This window comes from Chelonia mydas, chromosome 26 (genome assembly GCF_015237465.2).
Source record: "Chelonia mydas isolate rCheMyd1 chromosome 26, rCheMyd1.pri.v2, whole genome shotgun sequence".
Taxonomy (NCBI): Eukaryota; Metazoa; Chordata; order Testudines; family Cheloniidae; genus Chelonia; species Chelonia mydas.
Genome location: NC_057859.1, coordinates 9,527,585 through 9,545,282, shown reverse-complemented (window position 1 = coordinate 9,545,282; position 17,698 = coordinate 9,527,585). Strand labels below are relative to the sequence as shown.

The window sequence follows — 17,698 nt, the reverse complement described above, 5'->3', positions numbered from 1 at the left end:
GTCACTGCAAGAATTTGTTCACTCCATATCTCAACTGAGACACATTGCCCTACTGTATTTTCCACTGCATCTATCCGATGAAGTGAGCTGTAGCTCACGAAAGCTTATGCTCAAATAAATTTGTTAGTGTCTAAGGTGCCACAAGTCCTCCTTTTCTTTTTGCGGATACAGACTAACACGGCTGCTACTCTGAAACATGGCTAAATAAAGCACTTATCCTTGACAGACAGAATTATAATTCCAACCCATTCCATCAGTCTTAAATGCTGTTTTAAAATGCCTCCTTACAAATTACACAATTTTTTTTTCAAGTAAATAAACTGATAGAGCGTGAATTTCAAATCTCCATAGACACCATTTCGTGTCTGTATTTTTGCAACTGAAATAAATTTCAGGCACACAAGCTACCATTTTGGACTCCAGCTGTTTGAGCGCCTGAAAATCAGGGGCTCAAATTTCAGTATGGTAGTATCTGCCCACAATTCACTGGGGTCACAAAAATACAGATGGAGTTGGCCTCAAGTACTAAACTGTGCCTGCAGAAGGAATCGGTTAGGCAGATCCTGAGAATCTGACTGTGCTAAGTATGTACATTCATTCACAAAACCTACATTATTAATTTGGATGCATTCTTAGGGAAATGACACATTTGTAAATGTTTATGAATCCACAACATCCAGGGAAAAAAATAAGATGTTTGGCTTTTGGTAGAGGTCATTTTATTCACAAAACTGTACGGGTTTTTCTAACAAACCACTTGCAGTCTGCAATTTTCTGCAAATGTACATTGTTGCTAAAAGATACTGTTGGATAAACTAAATTTGCTGCATTAAGAATAATTCCAAGAGAAATTAGAGAAGCAGATGAGTTCTGAAAGAAGTATTTAGTACTTTGTGTTAGCTTGTATATGTGGCATATTAAATCTGATCAGTATGTTGAGTATGAATTGGGAAATTACTAGGTTCTGTGATAGAGCAAATTTATCATTTCATGTTTTTAGCTAACGCTTTCTGAGTTTTCTTTCCATATGATTCTGCTATGAGATGTTGTGACAAATATGACAATAACCTACAATATCCTGGACAAACCTTTATTGACTTCAGTTTAATATGATAGGAGTTCATTATATCAAATATTCAAATGTTGATGTACTATTAAGGATTTGTATATATTTCCTTGAGGGTAGGGGACCACAGCCCTCCAGGAACTAAGAACAGCATGACTGGGTGTGCTTCCCCACGCAGGCCATAAGAGAGCTGAGTTAGGCCAGGTGGTCCCAATCAGCCAATTAAGTTGCAAAGAGGGGGAGGGGGTTGTAAGCTGAGTGGAGGATGCTAATTAGAAGGACGCTCACCTGTGAGGGAACAGGTGGGGCTTCTCTGAAGCAGGAGGCTGACAATAGAGTGGGGCTTGGGGAGGAAGTAAGCCTGCAGTCTTGCTCCCTCAGGTAAGGGAGATAGCAACACCTGAGAAAAGGGAGAAGAAGGGTTTATCTGTTGACTGAAGACAGAGGGGTCTGACTAGGAAGACTGAAGAATGAAAAGCGTGGAGAAGCATGATAGGAATTAGTCCAGGGGCGAGAGCAGCAAGGTAGATGTGGTCTCAGACCTTCACTGCTTTCTGTAAGGCCCAGGAGTGGAACCCAGAGTAAAGGGTGGGCCTGGGTTCCCTACCAACCACTGTAGAGTGGTGTTGCTTGGCCAGTGAATAGGAAGACTGCTGGAGTGACATTGTTAGGGACGGGGGTGGGAGGACTGCTTAATGCTGCTGGTGCAGAAGGACTTTGAAAGACGGGGGAATCACAGTGTGACCTGACTGGAGAGCCAAGTTGTGAAGCAGCCGTACTGTGACTCTGTGAGTGGGAGGAGAGCTCCAAGTTGGACGACCAGACAGCGGGCGCTGGACTTGGCAGAGCTAATCCCCAGCATCACCAGAAGACGATGCTGCCCTGACGGTGAGTAGCACACCCTGTGACAGGCAGTTAGGCAAACTCACTCAGGTTGCAACACCTCCAGAGAGCTACCACCACCGGGGGAGGAGAGGCTCCTATATACTCGTTCAAACTGGATTCTCCAGGGACCAACAGACAAAGAAAGGTCCTTTGGATAAATACCCTGAGTGTAAAGCGACTCAGGGCCTTCTTTCCAGTCCCACAACTAACAGGACCTCTGGTCCAAGGGGGACCCCCAATCCTTAGGGAAGCGTTGGAAGGTCTTTGACCCTCTGAGGCCCCATAAGACTTTGGTGCTTGTTCTGAGCTGAAACAGTGATGAGCTTGTGACCATAGGAAAACCCCTGTGTGGGGTTTGAAGGATTAATTGCCAACCAGAACCCTTGCCCAAGTGAGGGGGTAATTTCTCATAAGCTTGTTAGCAAGCATTAGAGGTTCTTTTATTGTCTTAATATGTTTTCTGTGTCAAGTTTTTACCTTAAGAATAAATGAGCTTGTTTAGAAACAACTGCGTGGTAACTTAACTGAGGCAGTTAGACGGTGTACCATCTCTGAGAGAAACAAAGCAGGCCTGCTGAAGTAGTCTGTCTTTTTGCTGCAATACAGTGGAGGCAGGGAATTGTTCAACCTGGAAACACTTGGGTCAGAAGGGAGAGAGATGCATATCTCCACCCAAGAGAGCGATAGCTGGGGAGCCAGAAGCCTAAGAGTGGGGAAGACCACAAAGGGGAAATAGGGGTGCAGTTGCCCTGAACCCTGACAGATGTATCCTTTCTACAGGGGCTGTATATGATGAGTGTGAAATTCATCTCTGTACAGAGAAGCCATTACAAGGTCTGTGCACCACTTATGTTCTCAAAATTCGCAGTGCATAGGCCTTGTGCTTGACTTCTGGACATCAGTGTATTTCACATTTAGGGCATATTTTCTAGAATTGGATCGATCTCTAGCGGCCTGATTCTCGCTTACAATAAGGAACCTGTCCATAGATTCGAAGGCCACAAGAGACCACTGTGTCATCTAATCTGGCCTCCTGCATAATACAGGGCATAGAACTTACCCAAAATAATTTCTAGAGCATATCTTTTAGGAAAAACATCCATCTTGATTTAAACATGGTCAGTGATGGAGAATCCACCGCAACCGTTGGTTAATTGCTCCAATGGTTAATTACTCTCACTGTTAAAAATGTATGCCTTATTTCCAGTCTGAATTTGTTGAGCTTTAACTTCCCAGCCACTAGATCATGTTGTACTTTTCTCTGCTAGATTGAAGAGCCCATTATTGAATATTTGTTCCCCATGTAGGTACCGATATACTGTAATCAAGACATTCCTTAACCTTCTCTTTGTTACGCTAAATAGATTGAGCTCCTTGAGTCTATCGCTATAAGGCATATTTTATAATCCTTTAATCATTCTCGTGGTTCTTCTCTTTCCAATTTATCAACATCTTTGTTGAACTCTGGCCACTAGAAATGGACAGTATTGCAGCCATAGTTGAACTGCTAGAGTGGTGTAAAATGTCCTTAGAGTAAACGAGGATCTTGCCCATTTTCTTTGACTTTGTGTTGCTTTTCTGCCCCTTGAATTTTGCTGTGGATTTGGGGGTTAAGGATGCTCAAACCAAAAACTCAGTTGAAACAGCAGAGTTTCCTCTCTTTTTACATAACACATGATATCGTGGTTTAGAGACAAAAACATAAATCAATCAAGGTTTATTCCAAAGGCTTATGAATCTTAATGAACTTTTTGAGCCACCTAGGCTCAGTTTTGCATCAGTAACAAAACTCAGAGGCAGGTGCAATTCGCATGTTTTCAGGTTGGCTTGCCAACCTCTGCACAGCTCTGTCTATCTCAACTGTCTATTTTATCTACTCTATTCGATCTATTTCTATATTGCCCCTATCCCCATGGTATATGAGCAGCTCCCTGTTTCCTCTTTTGCAGTAGCACTGGATAATGTAAGAATAATCTTGTAGATTTGTCTTTAGTTCTGTTGCTGTCTGCTAAGAACGCTTTTCATACTGACGGTATGTACGGTGGTATATAGTCAGGGAATGTTTAACTTGCCAACATCCATATAAAAATATGGACATTATATTCAACATATTAAACACTTGCTGTTGGGAGCTCAGCACATGGGCAGAACTGGACCTTAACTGTGTAATGAAAGCAGATGCATTAAACTGTAAAGACTAAATCCTGAAGCTCTTACTCAGGGCTTGCCTACGCTGAGAAGCTATTGAGAAATATGCATGCATTTAAAGACAGGAGTTGTTGCATACTAACTCTTCATATGGACACTCTTATTCCACATTATTGGTATGCGTACACTGCAGTCAGATGTATGACGGCAGCACGGGTAGACATATATGAGCTTGCTTTAATCTAGCTACTGTGAATACCAATAGCATTGATACCATAGCAACGCGGGTTTCTGTATGGGCTAGCTGCCTAAGTAAAGACCCAGAGTCTGGGGCAGGCTTTTACAACCCACCATAGGCTGGGGAGACATCCTAAAGGTGTCTTTTTGTGGTACAACTTCATTCCACTCATGTGGAATAAGAATGCCTGCATGGGAAGCTAGTGCGGAATAGCTATTCTGAAAGAGTTCCACATTTAGACAAGCCCTCAGACAAAGCTCCCACTGAAGTCACTTGGAGTGTTGGGAGGGTGAGGACCTCAGGATTTGGACCTATGGGTGAAATTCACCCTGTGTCGAGAGTTTGCACAAGGCCTGGGTGACTAGTGCTAGCCCTATGCGTAGGGGTGAATTTCACCATGAGGGCATCACCAGGAAAATGAAAATTGGGACAAGCCATGCCATTCTAATAATGCTGCTCAAATGCTAACTTGTTCTTAACCAACCCTGTTTTTTTTAATTGATGATTACTAAATGCCCCGAGCTCACTTGAAAACTGTGACAGATTGACAATATCCTGTAACACCCTGAATGAACTTTACTGAATTAAGTTAAACCTTATTGAATTAGAGTTAATACCTTGGTGGGTCCATTGTATTGCACAATTTCATTTTTAAGTGTAACTGTTGAATCATAAGTGCTTTCTCTAGGAGGGTGTGGGGGGAAATGTTAATATACCTATTGTATGAGCAATTCTTTAAGAACTCCTGCCCCCTCCCACCCCCACCCCAGAGAGGTATGCATATATTAGTTCAAACTGGATTCTCCAGGGACCAAAAAGCCAAAGAAAGGATTTTTGGATAAACAGCCTGGTTTTAAACCAGCTCAAGGCCTTCTTCCTGAGCCAGCAAACGGACAAGATCCTGGTCCATGAAGGGCCCCAATCCTTAGGGAAGGGTTGGAAGGACTGGGCCTACCAAGGTCCCATAAGACTGGGTTGCTTATTCTGCGCTGAAACTGTGATGAACTTGTAACCACAAGGAGTCCCCTTGGGTGGGAATTTGAAGGACTGCTCCTGCCAAAATCCACGTTGGGGTTGGGGTGAATGTTGGTACGTTTTATTAGGCACCGGTGCCGACTTTTCAAAGTGCTCGACTCCTAGCTCTGACCCAGGCCCTGCCCCCACTCCACCCCTTCCCCCAAAGCCCCACCCTTGCTTCACCCTCGCACCACCTCTTCCTGCCCAGTTCCGCCCCCTCCCCTGAACGTGCCACATCCTCCCTCCTCCCCCTCCCAGACTCCTGCTTCGCGGTGGGAGGGAGGGGGAGGCCGCTGATCCGCGGGGCCTGCTGGTGGGTGGGAGGCGCTGAGAGGGAGGTAGGAGGGAGCTGCTAGGGGGGTTGTGAGCACCCACCATGTTTTCCCTGGAACACCCACGGAGTCGGTGCCTCCGTGTGAGTGTCGGTTTTTAATATTTTCTCTAGGGATTTTTACCTAAAGAATCAAACAGGCTTGCACAGGAAGAGCTGGGTGGTAACTTGTAAGTGTTGACAATCTCTCTCTTATCTGTCTCTGAAGAGAAAGCAAGCAGGGGTGCTTGGCCAGCCTGCCTCTGCTGGGAATAACACAATGAAGGCAGGGAATTCTGCAGCCTGGGAATACTTCAGCCCGAAGGGAGTGAGACGAAGGCCTCCACCCAGAAAGGGAACCTCTGGGGAGCTGGCAGCCTGAGAGTGGGTGCCGATGCTGAGTCACGGAGGGGAAATCCAAGCACAGTTGCCCTGAACTGTGACACACACACTGTGGGCCTGGTTCTCATTTACACTAAGGCCCTTTACACTACTCTGGCAATGGGATTTAAGGTGAGAGTAAATTACATTGGCTCTCATTTTAAAGCCCTTTTACACGGCCACAGCAAGGTAAGGGGGATTTACTGTAAATGAGAATCAGGCCTTTTCAGATATTGCATTTGCTGATATATTTCACCTTCTATGAGGCACACTTTTAGGCGTATCAAATTCTATTTTAATTGGTCATTCTCATGACCTTTCTAAGTACCGCCTTGGTCACTTCCAACACAGATTGGTGGTGGGAGAGCGCTAAAGCGTTTTACACCGGCATTCAGTTACCATGGGCCTGACCCAAAGCCCACTGATGTCAACAGGAGTCTTTCCGCTGACTTCAGTGGGCTTTGAATCCGGCCTTATATCAGCAGGGCTTCCATACCTGCTGCTGTGACATTTCTGGCACCCTGCCTAGTCCTGTTGTTGCTTACATGTAAAAGGAGATTTGCAACATCCAGTTATCCAGGAACAAACCCCTAGTGTAGCTAGCTGAGTTGTTAGATGTTTACACGGTCCTGTGCAATGCACAATAGCTACCTACTGCCCGCAGTAAGAACATTCAAATATGACATTTTGGGTAGAAACCAGCTAATTCAGACTGCTGTCTATCTCTGTGTATTTATATAGCACCCATAAAAATAGGGTTTAGATAGGACCTGACTGATGGTTAGACTACATACTAGCTGCCTACACAAGGGTGAATTTCACAGGAACCAAGTATAGTCTGGTTAAAATGGTCAGTATTGTATTAAGAAGAAAGGCTTAGTGACATGAGTCAAGGAGCATCAGCTATGTTTTGCCATTCTGACACGCTTTGGGGGATCAGCTGGCCTTTGATTCTTATAGTCCATACCGTACATCTGCTTGTGAATGATCACAATGAGATTCATGTTCTTAGTCAGGGCACAGGGGCTGGAATGGGAAGAAGCGATTCTCATTTTTCTTGACTTTAAAATTAGAAAGTTTCTATCTTCAAAACAGCAGCTTTTCCAGGAGTTCTCTGAAGAAAAAAAATAACCTTGGCATGTTACTGTAATTGTCACTTGCTGCTGTTTCCCTCAGCAGTGTTAGGACAAGTGTAGCTTGTACCCTCGAGGCAGACAGCAGTGCTAAATTCTACCCAACTGTGACTGTTGCTTTATTACCAGGAGGACATAGAACTGAGCAGACAGTGCAAAGAAAGATATTTCAGATTCCTCTTATACCCTCAGTTTAGGAAATTACATTTTGCCATGTAGTTTTTAATCTGGTGTATAGACCATACAAAATGACAAGCGGGAATGATTTAATTTTACGATAGCGCCGCACTGGATGGCCATTTTATGTTGCAGTAAAAGAGGGATTTGAAGTATTGGTGTACTTTGCTCTTCCTTCCACTTTTGAGGTCCTTATTTCTTTGAAGTTTGACAATAAAACTCTAAGCATGTTTTCATAGCCTTACTATCTGCTCCGGGAGCCTGAATTCTTACTGCAAAATGGATATAAACAACCAGCTTAGACTGGTAGTTTCTTGCAGTCAGTTTATGCAGGTGTAACTGCACAAGGTAGTGGGGAATCTATTCCTGCCTTTGCGTTGCTGTATGAATCATGTCACAGGATGGGTCTTCTCCTGCCCTGTGAGTACCACTGCCTAGGCTGCTCTTGTGGTCCCCCAACCAAACAAGCACAGGTTGTTTCCATTTCAGCAGGTGTGCATTTATTCTTCAGTTCCAAACAACAGAAGGTACCATAGATATATGGCAAGAGGACACTTGAGCACAGCTTTCTCTCCTCTCTGAAGCTCTCCCTCCCTTTCATTTCCTCTTGCTCCCAAATATATATCCTGCCAGTTGCCTCATCGGCCCCGCCGTTGACACCCAAGCATGAGTAAGCCCCAACAGAAATTAAGCCTGCAGTTTCCCCAGTGCTGCAGCAACCTGAGTAACCAGGGTGCTATGGCGAGCGCCCTGTGACAAATCATAGCTAGATGCTCCCTATCTTGAATGAATCAGCCCTAATTATTTGTTGCCCGGCACTTTGTGCGGTCATTTACACCACTGCAAATCTGCCAGTACTCTGATGTGGTAGCATTTTACATCCACTTTGCGCTGGTGTGAGTGGCGATAGACTCAGACCCAGAATGCGGTTCATAAACATTGTTTTCTTCAAATGTAAAACTTGTTTCCATTACTGGTCCTTGGTTAGAAACCAGGTGACAGATTTTCCAGGCACGTTGGTGTAAATCAGGTGTCAGTTGAAGTGAATGGGATTACACTGGTATAAGTGAGATCAGAATCAGAACTCAGAGGTTGAAAAGACCTCAGAACATTTCTCAGACTTAAAAAACAATTCTAAAAAAGGGTGACTATTTCAGGGTTCTGATTTCGTTCATGCCTTCATTCATTCATATACATATAGTTCAGTACATCCCAAATTTAAACTAGTATGTCAGACAACCAGCTGGTATAAATCAACCTAGTTTCATTGAAAGTCAATAGAGCTACATCTGTTTCTACCAACTGAGAATCTGATCCTGTGTTTTCAGAGACAAAAGTTACTGTGTTTCTCCTGCTGCTTTATTATGCCTTCATGGGAGGCTGATTTTTATAATGTTGAACCTCAAAGGTAGAAATAAAATATTCTTACCACTGTAGTGATACCCCACCCAGTGATGACTTCTACACTGCAAATCTGCATTTGTGTACACTGTATTTCTTTGGGGTACCCAGAAAGGTGATTTAAAGCCATGTAGGGTTTTCTATTATGTAGCAGCTTTGAATAATCATCATGTAATTTACTGCATTGCACCACAGAAATCAAGTCAAATCTAAGGTAAGCTTCCTTTTCAGAGTTCCTTGAGGATTTTTTTTGAAAGTCTGCCAAGCTTAATTCAGCTTTGCGTGCCTTAAAGTTCATGCAGCAAAAATACATACTCCTGCCAAAATTTATTAAACTGGTGATTATTGGAGCTCGGAGGATAATTGCTTAGAGTTCACTTGTTTCTTCGTTCACCTTCTTAATTATTGAAATGACTGAAGTTAACAAGTCTAATCAGATTTGTGGGAGTAATTAAGGTCAGCATTTGTAGGTTCGAGAGAGAGAGAGAGAAAAGGAGGGTGGGTATTACATACAAATGAAATTATTATCTTCGCTTTGATGGATAAGCAGAGAGCAACCTACCAAAAAAAAAAAAAAAAAAAAGAAAAAGAAAAACCTTGAGCAAATTTTCCTCTAAACATTTGTAAGGCTTGAATGATTTTTTTTTAAAGTTTATAATACTCTAACATTTCACGGGAGAATGGGCAAAAGGGAAAAAATTATCGCACAAAGTAGCCTATTACACCCGAATTATTTCACACCCGACATAATTAAAGGAATCTTAATAAATGAACTGCAAAGCGCTGTGGAGTACAAAGCAGAAACAAATGTATTTCATAGTGGGATCTTTGCAGCCTGCTCCTACTTCAGGAGAGACATTCAGGTTTTTTCAAACCACATAGCAAAGTGAAAGGATGCTAAGGACAATGTGGGTATTATTATACACCAGGTTGGCCACTTGGAGGGCAGCATCAGGACAAGTGTCAAGGGTTACCTTGAGGCAGAGACTCCACGGAGCAGGCTCACACCAGGTTTCACAGAGAAGAAATTATCACTGAAGTCAGAATAACTACCTATGCACTAAATTCTATAACACAAAAAATAGTCCTTCACAGAGGTCCAAGGCAAAGTCTGTAAAGCTTAGGCTTCTGACCAAACCAGGTTACTTGAGTTAAAGGGAGAGCTTTTCTGTCCTGATTTCACCCAGGGCAGCCCCCCTTTTTATCTGGGCTGCTGAGCCCTGATTGGCCTCCACCTGCTCCCACCCCTTCTAGATGCTGGAGGAGCAACTCTTACTGATTCTTGCCTGCAGCTGATTGTGGGATGCCTCTCTAGGCAGTCCCTGGAGGTCTAATGTCACTGCTCTTCCCATTCATCAGGACAGTTTGTTAGGGAAGGATGCATCACAGCAACAGGGCCTTCAGTGACAGTCAGCAGATGCTTGGTACATCCTTTCACAGCCAGTCTGATGTAGTGATGTTAATATGGCTTTCTGATCTGGTCCAAATAGTCCTAAGGTGAAATTTTGCTCCTGCTAAGAGGATCAGCATCAGGTCTCTGCATCACTTAAGCTCTTAAAATGAGACTTTATGGCTGAATTTCACCCATAAAGATCTGTCCTTTACTTGCAGATTTAGGCAGTTCCCAGCATGCCATGGCCCCATAAATTTCTACCTGATCATAGTTTTGTTTTCTTTTTCTTCTCATGGATTGGCCCTTTTCTCGAAAACACATGATCAAATCCTTCAGCCATTACTCAGCCAAACTCTTACCGATGTCAGGAGGAGTTCCACATGCATGGCTCATGTCTAGCAGTTTGTCCAGCCCGATGGCAATGGAAAGGGTGGGAGTCAGAGACTGTAAATGGACAAAAAGAAAAGGAGTACTTGTGGCACCTTAGAAACTAACAAATTTATTTGAGCCTAAGCTTTCGTGAGCTGTAGCTCATGAAAGCTTAGGCTCAAATACATTTGTTAGTTTCTAAGGTGCCACAAGTACACCTTTTCTTTTTGCGAATACAGACTAACATAGCTGCTACTCTGAAACCTGTAAATGGACAGTAAATCCGCCCCTAGAACGTATTGGTATAAGATAGGTCTCTTCTGTTGTTCTGCTCTCTTCTCCCTCCCCCGCCCCGTCCTTCGCCCCAAAAGCCAAGTGGTGGAGGGCATTGTGGAGCAGGAGGAGATCTAGATAAGGAGTTCCTACACTCCACAAAGCTTATAGGCCCGACCCATCCCTGGCAGCATAGGGAGCAGAGAGGCACAAACCACCTCTCTTCTGTCTGTACTGGCCCACCGGATGCATGCAGATACAGGACTGTAATGCCACTGATGTCAATAGAGTAACATTCAGGATAAATTGGGCCCAGGTGAAAGAACTCGGTACATGTGGTTAAAACTGGTTGGGAAATGTATGTGTTGTTTTAGTGTTCGTCAAACTTTTGTGAGATGTTTTTGTTTTCCTAGGCCATTTTGTGTGTGTGTGTGTATATACATACATACACACACGTATTTTTTAAATCAAGTTTTTGTTGAAAAACCAAACCATTTTTGTTTTGCAGTTGCCAAAGCCTAAAAAGCTTTCATGTGAAAACACAATCTTTCCAATTAAAGACATATATCCAGGCTTTGGGTTGAGTTTTCCAGTGAATATCTGCCTATTTTAATTGAAAATAATCTGTTGTGAAAACATTCATTTTTGATGAAACGCCATCTTTTGACACAGGTTTTTTGTACAAAACCATTTTTTCTTGTTTTAATATTTAAAATTTGAAATAAAAATTTCAAAGTATTCGAGCATCTTTTATCAGCTGTTTGTTTAATTAGGTGTTCAGGGTCTTGTCTGTAGGGAGACTGTATGTATGTATTGCATTGGAGTTACACTTCTACAGTATGGGGAATTGCAGACTACATGTTTCAAACTACCAGTTTCTATTGTAGAGTAGATATCAGCTCCTCTGTACTCATTTTAAACATTTCACCAGAAAATTTCCACAGACGTGAAACATCTTATTGCAGAAGCAGGAGCTGGGTTTGACAAGAGAAGGCAGCAGTGTGTTCTTACACCATTACACAATCCCACAGCCAATAAAGATTCAAAATCAACTCTCCATCACTTTCAGTTCTCTACTTAGTGGGAGTTTAAATCTTATAACTTGCAATACTTGTATAGTCAACAGAGGGGAATTCCAAATGGATGTCTCTCTGAAACTAAGCAACAGAGGACCAAGACAGAGACTGCACGAGGGATTCTTAGATTAATTGCACATAGCTGATATAAAACCATGAGAACACTTCAATTAACAGGAATGGATTAAGCAACGTCAGGGCTCATTCTGTTTCCCTTGACAGAATAAATCAGGAGTATCTGCATTAAGCTCAACTACATTGTACCAGTGTAAAACTGGTGTGAGATCAGAGACAGGCGTATCAAGGAGGGGAGGGGACTCTGTAATAACCTTTTATGTTAAAAATTCCCATGGCTGGAATCCCAGTTCAGCTCTGCCGAGGGTGGCAGTGAGGGGAACGCTGCATAGGTCAGTTGTGGGCATTTTTACCGCCCCATAGTTTAATCTTGAAATTCAAGCTATGTCTTTTTATGTTCTCAGTCAAATTGTAAGTTGGCTACTGTACCATGTCTCATGAAGCTGTGTCTCCGGGCACAGGCCTACTATGATGGGGCAGAGCAACCCCACTCCAGCAGAGACGAAGATAAGGAAAGCTCATGGGACCAACTAGCCCCGCCCTCTATACTTGCAGCCAATGCCCAACCTGGAAGGGGAATAAAAGGAAAGAGCCTGGCTCATTTCAGGGCTGGCCGGCCAGACAGGAAGATGGAGTTCTGCCTCTCTCTGCCTGAAGCGAGCTTGGCTCGCAGAGTTGCGGAGGGTTGGGCCTGCTGGCCAGAGTAGCCTCAGGGGAGGAGCAGTTAGACCCCAGGAGTGAGTGGCACTTGGGTAAGGGATTGTTTGGGAGCTGAGCCTGAAGGGAAGGACAAGGATGCCCCTGTGGAGGACAGCCCCGGTATTGAGTTGGGTTTGCTGTTTGTTTTGGAATGTTTCAGGGCTGAGCCCCTCCACACCATCCCATCCTCCTGTCTCCGGGGGCATGGGGTGGGAGATAAGACTGGAAGGTTTGCTACACTACACACAGGAGCCATCCGCCCTCACACATAAATATTTTTCTATTATTTCTAAGGCATCCATCATCTTAATATGTAGAATTTATTCCATGTGCATCTCCTTTTGTATGGAACTGCCCCTGAATCACAAAGGAAGTCTGGCACAGTCAGGAGCTGAACCTATTTCTCTCCAGTGTCTTCACCGCAAGACCATCCTTTCTGTAGCATGGCTTTTCCCCATGGGCTTCTAGGTGCATCTTGCTTTCGTTTGGTCTTCTAGATTGTAAAGTCTAAGGGTCAGAGACAGTCCTGGTGATTGTGTCTTCTACAGCAGGATTTCCAACTGTTTGATAGGGTTGACTTCCTACAAGGCGTTTATTGAGTGAACATTTCCCCTCCCAGTTACACCTAAATTGACCACCTCCCCTTCCCTTCATGATCACAGAGCCATGACAGAAATTGTTTCTGTGAGGGAGTAGCATTTAGAAATGATTTAATATGATTTTGAAGATGGAAACGTGGAGGAGGATCCAGTAACCAGCGACTCTCTCTGGTAGTTGGGTTTGTATAGTGCCAATCATATGGTCAATAATAGAGCTTATGCTGAGGGTAGAAATTCCATTTGGAGAAGGATTTTGAGATTTTAAAATTTGGTGTCCTTCCAATTTAGAACAAAACCAGAAATAATGGAAATTCTCAAGTGGAATTTTTATTTTTTAAGGTTTAATTTCTGATCTCTCAGTCAAAATGTTGGACAAAATTGAAATACTTCTTTCCAGTTTTGACTTTTTTTTTGTTTTGTTCATATATACGATTGTACATTTTCTTTTAAAAATTGAAATGAGAAATGGGAATGAAAACATTCTGTGCCCGGGAAAGCGTTCCTAGATTATTCCCTATGCAGCATGAAGCACAGAGTAGCACATAGTGTGGGCTGAGAAACCATTGTTGGATTTTTTTTTTTCTCTGAAATGAAATTTCAGGAAAATCAACACAGTTTTGCAAAGTATTTTGACTTTGACAGAACAACGTTTTCTGATCAAAACTGGCTCTGTCAAAGTTTTCCGACTAGCTCTACTAATAATACTGAATTTCTGACCCTGTTAGGTTGTCAGTTCACAAGTGTATAATAATTTTAGAGGGACTCACCTTTACGAGAGAGGTAATTGCTAACTGATTTCTCTCCGTTGTTGTTCTAAGCTAAACTTACAGGCTCTTTATACCGGAGATGTTTATTTTTTTAAGAGCAGTCTGCTCTGCACAGTTATCAAGAGGACACCCCCCGCCCCTGCAATCCACCCATATAAAACACTTAATTACTCTGCAACTGTGCATATGAATTATTTTATTTTATTCCTTTTTAGATAACATTGTTCTCATTTATCAAGAGAAGAAGCCCATGGTTTTAAATATGCTAGGAGAGAAGGCACAATTATCCCCTATGAATTATCCATTATTTCTTGCCATTATAAATTAGTGATTAGACGTCTCCAACCTAGATGCTGTCTTCCAAACTGAACAATATCAGGATGACCTCAGGCGACTTCATTGTGAATTGAGACCTATTTCTAACTCGACAATTTCCCTCTATAGGAATGGTATTATCTGTGGACCTTTTTCAGCCCTAGCTTCATTTTTATGCTCAGTCTGAATAGTAACCAAAGTTACCTGTCACATTCCTTGCTGGTTCCTGTCTTGAACAAGTCACGCTTGTCTTTGCTATGTGAATTTAAGCATACCAGTGCAGATGCTGGGGAAGGAAATATTGTCTAGCAGGCATATGAACACGGGGCACTACAAATCAGGACATTTGGGTTCTATCTTCACCTTCGCTGCTTGTGGGCCTCAGGTGAACACATTGTGCTCCAACTGAAGTTCGAGTGAGCAGGATTTTGCCCTTAGCCCCTTTGGCTTTGCTTATACAAGAGAACTTTAGCTTGCTAACCACCATTTGGTCCCCCTAGGACATCTATCACACCTTGAGTTCACACACAAAAGTGCTCCTAACAGCATGCTGCCATTACAATCTTGTTTTGGATTCGACTTTCTTAAAGCAAAGGCTGACCACTGTATGTTATCCCCCTGCACCAGTCTCAACCAGCCAAGTGTCAGCATGGATGGGAATTACTGGTATAATAGCCCCAACTTTGAAAATAGTCCTCTCGCTATTGTCCCAAAACACACTGCTTAAATAGCCTCTCTGGTGTACTTTCTGTAGGAATCAAGCTGTCTGGAAGTTGCTTATCTGTGCTGTACACGCCATGGGGCTCAGCTGAGTTATTTTCAAGGAGCCGGACTCAAACTGTCAGAGAAGCATGAAAAGAACAATTCCCAAAGTTACACAGTAATCTCACTGTAAAGAGCTGGAAAATGTCAGATGTTGCTGCAAGAAATAGCTATTTGGGAGCTAGGAGCAAAGCGTCTTCATGAGATTTTTTTTTTTCCCCCGTCTGCCCATGTGCCAGACCACTGCACTTAAATAGCATGCTTGACTTCCATACCTGCGATCACATTTCATTCTTGTGGTGGTTAGAAGTTGTGCTCAAATCATCTAACATGGTTCATTCCTGTGTGTGGATAGAAAAAATAACGTGCTAACCATTTCGGACAGTTATTAATTATTTGTGTTGCAGTTGTGTCTAGAGGCCACCAATCAGAAGAAGGATGGTCTGGTGGTAAGAGACACCCTGGTTCAATTACCTGCCCTACAACAGATTTCTTGTGTGACCTTGGGCAAGTCACTTGGCCTCTCTGTGCCTCAGTTCCCCATCTTTAAAATGGGGATACCACTCCCCAACCTCACCAGGGTGAGGATAAATACATTAAGTCAGTCCAATCACTGGAAGGTTTTTTTTCAACAGGTTTGACAAACATCTGTCACGGTGGTCAAGGCATATTTAACCCTGCCTCAGCACAGAGGTCTGGACGAGATGATTTCTTGAGGTCCCTTCCAGCCAGAGGCAATGCTAGGTGGGCAGGGGCTGCAAGGTCATGTCCACCTGTCCCACCCCACCCACGATTTGCTGCTTGGCTTCGACTACTGAACATGCTCACGTGGACTAAGTACGTTCAGTAACCCTGCTGAAGCCGACTCTCCCCCCACACTCTGTCCCCCTAATATCGGCAGGCATGGGTTGTCTCTGCTTCCAGCCCTATGAGTCTATAATTAAAGATGGTGAGGTGCTCAGAAACTCAATTAATGGGGACTATATAAGCGCCGCATAGTGTCTTAAGCTGTGCATCCAACCACCAGTGTTAAAATCTAGTTCTTCAGCAAGACTGTGACATGTTTTCCCTGTTCAGATAGTTCAAATAGGGCCTGTTATATTTTGTTTAGTCCCAACCAGGTTTAAACAAGGTTATTTTTGTTTAGAGGAGGCAGGAAGGTCAAATGGGCTTGAAGGGTTTTTATGTTTCAATGGATGTCTTTTTAAAGGCGTGGAGGGGAAAATCAATTTCTTTTTCTTTTACTCATGAACCATTGCTTAAAGAATCACTTATCCATAGGGAGAAAGACAGCTTTCCCCCCCCCCCCCCCAAAAACAAACAAACAAACTGTTCTTTCATAAGGATTTACTTACTTTGTCTTTTGAAGATATATCTATATGTAGGCAAAGAACTGGTCCCAGTCTGGGAGTAGCAGTCTCCAGGTGGTGCCATCTGGTCATTTGAAAAATCATATTCAGAAGGGATTTTTCCTCATTGATGCTTACAGATCTTTGTAGCTGTAGGTGGCACAGAATCCCACTGCAGGAAGTGTCTTTGAGTGTGTGGGGGAAGCCCAGTGTTAATGTTAAAGCTCAGGATTCTTCTAAACATTCAAAGTTGCCAAATGAAAGCCCAGACCCTGCAAACACTTATGCAAGTATGCTTAACTTTATGCAGAAGTTTAAATAGTCTACTCAAGAGCAAAAAGTTGAGCAGGCAGACCAATGCTTGCAAGATCAAGGCATTAGTTGCAGTGTTGATTAGTCTTGCAATCTGATTGTGAGTCTCATGACATTAAGGAGCAGGCCCCCCTCCCTCCCCCCCTGCATGGTAATACATGATTACATGAGTCTCAATTTAAATGTTGTGTTTAATGAATGTTTCTAGACCTCATGATTGCAGTGGGAAGTTTGACGTGATTTGCGTGTAATCTAAAGTCTTAAAAACTAAAAGCAAAGAAAAAAATCCCTGCTTTTTAAAAAAATGCCTTTTAAAGACCATTTCAATATTTTTTGGGGGGGAGGGGGGTGATAACGTATAATTTTTGAATGCTTGGGAGTGGCACTGCTTCACCTGGGCTGAAAATGTGTTTCCTTAGGTCTTTCATCCTATTGGTGTCGGGACAAGCAGTCTAGTATGGGTAATTTCAGAGCCATGCCACAGTCATTCATAGAATATCAGGGTTGGAAGGGACCTCAGGAGGTCATGTAGTCCAACCCCCTGCTCAAAGCAGGACCATTCTCCAAATTCAAGCCAAACCTTTTTATAAGGCTAAAAAAATATATATATTTTTTAAATTCCTGGATGCCTCTGCAATTTTGGGTTCCAGCGGAGATATGAAGCAAACTAGTGACAATAATAATAAAGAACTGAAAGCATAGAAAGATCTTAACTAATAGATCCTTGCAGTGCTCCTCTGAACTAGGGAATTCCCATCTCCACTTCACAGAGGCACAGAGAGGTTACGTGACCTGTCCTCTGCCTCTAAGTGAGTCAGTCTCAAAGCCTGCAGGTCTCTGACAAAGGAGGGTCTTCAGCGGGACTTGCATGAGGAGAGGGCAAGGGACTTCCAGTGGAACTCCAAACATTGAGTGCAACTGGAAGAAGACTCAGATGTTTGTGTGAGCAACTG

General features: G+C 43.1%; 1 protein-coding gene across 1 annotated transcript in view; it reads left to right on the top strand.

Moving 5' to 3' along the window:
- Positions 1-1,317: 1,317 nt before the first annotated feature.
- The window catches only part of LRRTM4 (leucine rich repeat transmembrane neuronal 4), a 964,988-nt gene continuing 948,607 nt past the window's right edge, over positions 1,318-17,698 (top strand). Inside the window, exon 1 of the mRNA XM_037886267.2 lies at positions 1,318-1,954. The gene's annotated coding sequence lies outside the window, so the exon portion shown is untranslated. The remainder of the gene's footprint in view (positions 1,955-17,698) is intronic.